Below are 7,106 nucleotides of genomic sequence, written 5' to 3'. Positions count from 1 at the left end.
TTTCTTCCTTCCTTCCTTCCTCCCTCCCTCCCTCCCTTCCTTCCTTCTTTCCTTCCTTCCTTCCTTCCTTCCCTTTTCTGACCTCCCCCCCTCATTAGCCAGCATTATTTCTCAACAACCCTAGTACAGTCTATCACTTAACACTGCAAACCAAGCCACCTACAAAGAGTTGTACTCCATCACTTATTGCTGGAAGAAAACTTCTTTTCATGAAAACATTTAAATAATGCTTGGCATTCTTTTTAATTTCTGGTTCTCACTTAAAAAAAAGTACACATAAACCTTAAAGTACAACTTCTAGTCAAACTATTCTGTGGGAAAGAAAGTTCAACACTCAAGTTGCAGAAGGTCAGTTATTGCCAATCCTTTCCCCCAGAAAGTTCCTCAAGAACCCAACTCTTCCCAAAGATTTTGCCAAGGCAGTTGGAGGCCCAGGAACTAAACTGCAAACATCTTGTGATTCCCAAGGGTCTTTATCCCAGCCAGCTGGAGCCTGTTTAGGTTGTGGAGCGGAAGCGCTTGGCATATCAAAGCGTACCTCTTGCCCGAGAGGCCCATACCACCCTCCTCTAGATAGGATCGGCGAGCTAGACTTTCCGCCCCATATAGTGGCCTCCTGAGAGGGCCTGGGTCAGCCCTGCCCCTCCCGAGCTACTCCCGTACCTCGAACCCCAAGCTCAACCCAACCTAGCCCAGCCCAGTCCGACCCCGCTCCTCTCTGCCTGCGCTTACCCAACAGCTCCGACCGCGGCCAGCCAACCTGAAGCGTGCTGCCCCCTCTCCTCAGCCCAGGGGGGGCTAAGGCCACTGGGACAAGAAGCCAGGCTAAGGCGAGGCTGGAATTGGTTTTTGTTTGGTTTTGTTTTTCTCTTTTAGTTTTTCTTTTCCTTTTCTTTAAGAAGTGTAATGTAAACTTAACGTTCAAGCCTCAAGCCAGGAGAAGCCGGCTTCTCCTCCTCCTCGGCCATCTCTGCTATCCTAATGCGTGACCGGGCATGGCTACCCCCACCAAGCGAGTAGCCCCGGCCGGCCAATGCCACGCCCCTGCCACTTCCAAAACTCATCACTTTGGGAGAGGCGGCCAGGGTGGGGGGAGGTCAGAGGGGCGCACGGCCTTCTTCACTTCTTTGTGCGTTCTGCACCTCAGCAGGGGCACCTCTTTCTCTCTCCTTTGGCCAGTGGAGCTTTCTCGGGAAAAGTAGGGGGCTATTCTCTAATCCCAGCCTAGGAAGCGACCCTGCAGTGCCCACAGTTGGCTCGGGACTGTGGGCAAACTTCTGTCTCGCAGCTCAACTTCTCTAGAGTGTGTTCCACCAGGGGCAGAGGTGAGTGTGAGTGGAACACTAGCTGTAGCCTCGCAGTATACCCACACTTAGCCCCGGCTGGCGCCTGGCTTCCACCGTGCATTCTTGCCAGAGCCTCATCCCCCCACCCCCAACCCCCGTCCCCGCCCTGGCCCTCTCCAGATCCATGTGTCCCCACATGTATTTATAACTGCACTCGGCGTCCATTTCCCTTGTGGGGTCTCTTTCCCCCTTTCACACGTGCGCATAGGGCTCGGTGCCCGGCTCAGCTGCCCTGGTGTGGCCGCAGGGCGTCCGGCGAGCTCTCCGTACTAACCCTCCTTTTGGTTAACCTCTTAATTCTTTTTTTCTTCGGGCTGGTTAGACCAAACCCTGGCTGCCTTGGTCATTTGCTCAGAGAACAGAGCCCCGGGGCTGCCTGAGAAGACAGAGCACCCTGGTCTCAGAGACTCTATCCAAACTTTTGGAGAGCGAGAGAAGACACCCCCAGCGGGGAAAAAGCGCGCAGGGATAGGGAGGAGGGGGTTGGCCTGCCGCAAGCTCTGTAAAGCATCTACCCCGCCCGCCTCAAGCAACCTAGAGACGCGCTCACATCATATGAAGTCTAAAGGTGGGAGTCTGAAGTAGCCAAGTCCTGGTTTAACCTCGCCAAACCAATCCATAAAGGCATGGTTGGCCACCGGCGTTTTAACTCTGGTTGAGGAGTTGCGCCACCCGGTGAATGCCAAGAGGAAACGCTCCCCTATAAGCCTGACCCTCGGTCGAGTTTGCTATCCCAGGAGGAAAGAGACTGTAAAGTTATAAATAGCTACAGCCATGCCTGGTTCCCATCAAACACACTTAATTTAGCCGAATAGGCATATGAATTTTTTTAACTGATTTATTTGCATGCAAGCTATATAAGAAAATGGAACTCGGACCTGAGATGATATAAAGTTATTCACATGAAGGTTACTAATTTCAAGTTGATTCAGGTGAGGAGGAAAAATCAGGACCAAATAAACATCAAAAGAAGTCTTGAAGGAAAAAAAAGAAAAAAGAGACCTTGGAAAGCAACCTGTATTTGAAGCAACTGGGGAGAACAGTTCTAAGATCTAATTTGGTGCGGGAGATGTGTAAAGAATATGAGTCCAGTGCCCCCTCCCCTTTTGTTGTTTTTCTTTCTCTCACCTTACTGTTTTTTTTTTTTTCTCTCTCCTGAAACGTCCTAAAGGGTGTCATAGACAATTTCTAATTAGACTGTGCTCATACTTCAGAGCCAGGTTATCAAGCGACCATTTCCGAATGCACTTGGCATTCTTTTGTTTTTCACTGCCTCCTTTATCTAGACTTTGGACTTTTCTAATTCACCAGAATCTTGGACTCTGAAGGGGCTCTCAAAGGTGTGCTCTAAACGTGAGCTGGCTCTTTTTCTCAGTGTTTCTTGTAGACAGGTTGGTTTGAGACCCTGCTTCACCAAGGATCTTTTAATTTCCTTTGATGATGTGTAATATCTTTCCTTGAACAGGTATCTCAGGTCTGTTCTAGATCACACACACAAATAGTAATAGTAATTGATTTAATAATAAAATGCTTTAAAGCCCACAAAACTTTATATTCATTATATCAATTGGTCATAGATTTTTTTTCTTTCTTTACAACCAGAAGGCACTTTAAGAGATTATTTTACTTGTCCCAAACCACTCAGCAAATAAATGGCAGAGCTGGCCTCTTGACTTTCAATCCAGTTCTCTTCTCTGCCCTGCCCTGCCTCCCCCATACCACGTTGTCACCTTTTTTCATGATGTCTGGGCTGGGGTTATCTAGCATCTTCTGTCTTGACTGAGATAACCCCGGCAAAGTGAATGAAGTAGCACAGATGAGATCTGACCGCTGATCTTCTGACCTCAAATCTAGTGTTCCTTCCAGTTCACTGACTTCTTCCATGGTATCTGGAAGAGACAGCTTAGGTAAATAATTAAAAAAAATGTTTTAAAGAAAAAAAGTAGGTAAAAAAATAAAATGGTCAAGAATTATCGTGTGTATTGGCATGACTGAAATATAGAAATTTTTTTCCCTGTGGTAATCTGACAGTTCTGATGTATGAGAGATAGACAAAGTGGCCAGAATGATGTAGGTGTATCGCTCCTAGCTGATTCTTCATATGACATGCCATCTTTTTTTTACTTTTTTTTTTTTTATTTTAAACCCTTAACTTCTGTGTATTGACTTATAGGTGGAAGAGTGGTAAGGGTAGGCAATGGGGGTCAAGTGACTTGCCCAGGGTCACACAGCTGGGAAGTGTCTGAGGCCAGATTTGAACCTAGGACCTCTGGTCTCTAGGCTTGGCTCTCAATCCACTGAGCTACCCAGCTGCCCCCTGACATGCCATTTTTGATAGTGGTGATACCCAGAGTAGAATGGAGATAACAATCTGGTCAAGGGAAAAGAACTGTGAACTGCCACTAAGAAGACATATGCTCTGCTAACTAGCTGAACGACAAGTAGAATGTAAGCTCCTTGAGGTCAGGGACTATAAAAGAATGCTTGAGAAAACTTTGCCTTTGTAACCTCTATTTTGCTCTTTGGGTTCCTTATTGAAAATTGGCTGATGAGCACAGCCATAATCAGGGTAGGGCAAGTGAACTTTGCCCCAGAGTGAGGACATTTAGTTTAATACACGGACTTTTAAATTAAATATTTTATTAATGTACTTAAATACAATCACTTCCCCAATAACTCTTACATGGTTGCTTTAAAAAAAAAATCTCAACAAGTGATTAACACCTCTCACTGGAGAAGAAGGAAATATAACATCAATACTTTTTCACCAGGAAGAAAAAACTGAGCTCATTACCCGTTAGCAAAAATGATTAAACTAAGAAGTTACCAGATGGCTCATTGCTGACAATAACATTCCTTATGCAAGTTACTATAGAAACTAACTTCCCTTCCAATTCAACTTGTTTATTTGGTTTTTTTTTTTTTGAAAGGACCTACTACTTATAAAAACAACCACAAAAAAATGTAAACTTCTTGATTTGAAAAAAATTTTTTTGTTTCATATATTCTATGAGAGCTATAGCAAAATTTTAGTTATGAAATGACTGGAGAGACCAAAAAGAAAGACACAGAATTGCAGAAGGAAAATTTCAAAGCACCAGCAATATAAACAACTGGCTAATAATGAACCCGCAATTTCACAAGTAGATCATCTCAAAAGCTTTTCAACTCAAGATGAAAGAAAACCTAAAACAATCTTTAAGTTTCAGCAAATCTGGTGTTATGACTAAGATCAAATTATGAAATGTAAATATCAGTGCTATTCAACTCAAATTACAAAATCACACCAGAAAGCAAGTGAAAGGAAAGGAAATAAATCTGTTTTTTGCGTTATGAGTATCTGTCCTACAAATGTCAATCACAGAAATAATAATAGTAAATTCAAAGATGATGCACTAGGTAAAATGTAAATTAGATTTTAATTTTCGTTAATTATAATAGTCCTCCCTTAAGGTCTGAAGTTACAAACAAAATAAGCGTTTCATTCATGATTTAGGGACATGAATAAGGCAAAAATCAAATTTAGAGAATTCATAAAGCAAGTTGTCAGTACTTTTTTTGCTTTATTTTTTGAAGAAACTTACTAATAATGAGGTGTTGATCATAATTGGCTTTTCAGTTCCTTTTCAGTAATGTTCAACTCTTCATGGCCCCATTTGGAGTTTTTTTTTGGCAAAGATATTAGAGTGGTTTACCATTTCCTTCTCCAACTCATTTGACATTTCTTATAGTAAACTGAAGCAAACAGGGCTAAGTGACTTGCCCAGGGTCACACAGCTAGAGTTTCTGCTGGATTTGAACTCTGGAAGATGAGTCTTCCCGACTCTAGGACTGGTGATCTATTCACTGAGCCACCTAGCTGCTCAACCATTATTAATTGGCTTACCGGCTCTCAAAAATTGGGGTCACTGTTCTGCTCTGAGTATATTTGAATCCTTAGAAAGTCTCTCCTTACACCAACTCAAACTTGGAGGTTGGGTCTCAATGGGTTAGCTACTCCTAAATTCAGGGTACTCTCTGAATCTGTGCTATAACTATAACTCACAAGTTCTTGCTTATGTGCCTACCTTTAATAATCAACCAATAGACACAATGAGATGGCATTATAAGAAAAAAATTTAAAAATCCACATAAACCTAGAGTTCTTTCTCTACATCAGTGGGAAAAGTGGACTCTCACTAAGGGTATAGTAGAGAGAAAAGCTAAGGAACCCAGGTGTCCAAGGAAATATACCTCTAGCAGAGGCCCTGATGTCTTTTCCCTTATTATTGTGTCTTCATGGTGCTGCCTGTTAGAATAACATGTTTGCTTGTTAGATCACTTAGCTGAGATCCCTCAACTCCCAAAGACCAGAGCTTATTCTTTTCAGCTCATAAAGCTAACCCTTAAGAGTTATGTACTGCCATAACTATGAAACTGCTTCCTGCTAGGTAGAATATTTCACACCTATGGGGTATTTATAGGTGTGAATGCCTCTCCTTCAAGCTATGTGGCCAAAGAGGAGCACAGGAAGAGTGAGAAATTCCCTTCTCTTTCCCAAGGGGTGAAGAATGATTCCCTCTCAAAGGCTGAATTCTTCTTTTATAACCAACTTTTTGCTTTCAAAGGTCACATTTCTTAGAGTTGTCTTCTGTCTTGACTGAAACCTTGGAGAGTTTATCTTACTTGTTATTGGAACACCTGGAGTGTTGTCGATCCTTGGCTAGCCAATAGCTAGTTAGTTTTCCTCTAATTCCATGGTTTGGTTCAGAGGACTTTACACTGTGAAAGGAGACAACAAAGTAATAAATCAGAGAATAAAGTTATTTATATTTCATTTTAGACCCTCCTTTCTCTATTACTCTGCTCTTTATCTTTGCTGTTAATTCCATCAATTGGGCTACAAGTAAATCAATGGATCAGAGACGTCTTGGTTGACTCCCTTCCTCCATGCTCTGACATCATGTCCAAACCCATGTAATAGATAAAAGAGTTTTATTAGAAACAGTCAAACCAGCAAGTTGATAATGAAAATACAGCAGACCACTGAGATGAATTTCTGAGATGGAAAAATTTAGTACATAAAATATGAAGAGGGACATTAATTGATGATGCTATAGAACGTGCATTTTTGCCTAAGGAATGGAAATAGAAACTTATTTTGGATGTTATTCTTTGGGGGAAAAAACCCCAACTTCCTCTTAAATGGACCAAAGAAACCATTGATAGTCTAAGAAGTGGAAGTTCCCTAAACTTACTTGAATAAACAAGCTATTATGATAGCCATATAAAAATAAAAAAAAACAAAGAACCCCCCAAACCTTACATGCATGTGCTGACCAATGGAATAGGAACTCTAAAATGCTTGTTATTCAAAATACAAAATGAGTTTTTCCATTTATTGAGAAATAATGTTTTCAATAAGATTAATTATAAAATTAAGAAAGCCAAGGTTTTTTTTTCTTTTTGCTTGATTTTACTCCAGATATTTTATGCTATGAATAAATAAATCAAATTAGGAGACACATCCATACTTGATCCTGGAAATATTTCAATTGACAAGTCTTATTGACTACACTGAAACAAATCAGAAAATGGGCATATAGAGAAAATGAAATAATGATTAAACTAAAACCCCATAATATTAATATTTTGAAATAAGAATCTCAAGTCAGGGCTACGATAATTCAGCAACTATGTTTAGCATTTGTATTAGTGTTAGAGTTATGATGAAAGAAAATAGCCAAATTTATCCACTGTTTCATACATAGTATAAATTTA

General features: G+C 41.3%; 1 protein-coding gene across 1 annotated transcript in view; it reads right to left on the bottom strand.

Annotated features, from left to right (window-relative positions):
* GJA3 (gap junction protein alpha 3) overlaps positions 1-947 on the bottom strand; it is a 47,687-nt gene extending 46,740 nt beyond the window's left edge. Inside the window, exon 1 of the mRNA XM_044666143.1 lies at positions 733-947. The gene's annotated coding sequence lies outside the window, so the exon portion shown is untranslated. The remainder of the gene's footprint in view (positions 1-732) is intronic.
* Positions 948-7,106: the final 6,159 nt, after the last annotated feature.

This window comes from Gracilinanus agilis, chromosome 3, assembly GCF_016433145.1.
Source record: "Gracilinanus agilis isolate LMUSP501 chromosome 3, AgileGrace, whole genome shotgun sequence".
Taxonomy (NCBI): Eukaryota; Metazoa; Chordata; class Mammalia; order Didelphimorphia; family Didelphidae; genus Gracilinanus; species Gracilinanus agilis.
This window is presented reverse-complemented; position numbering and strand designations above follow the sequence as displayed.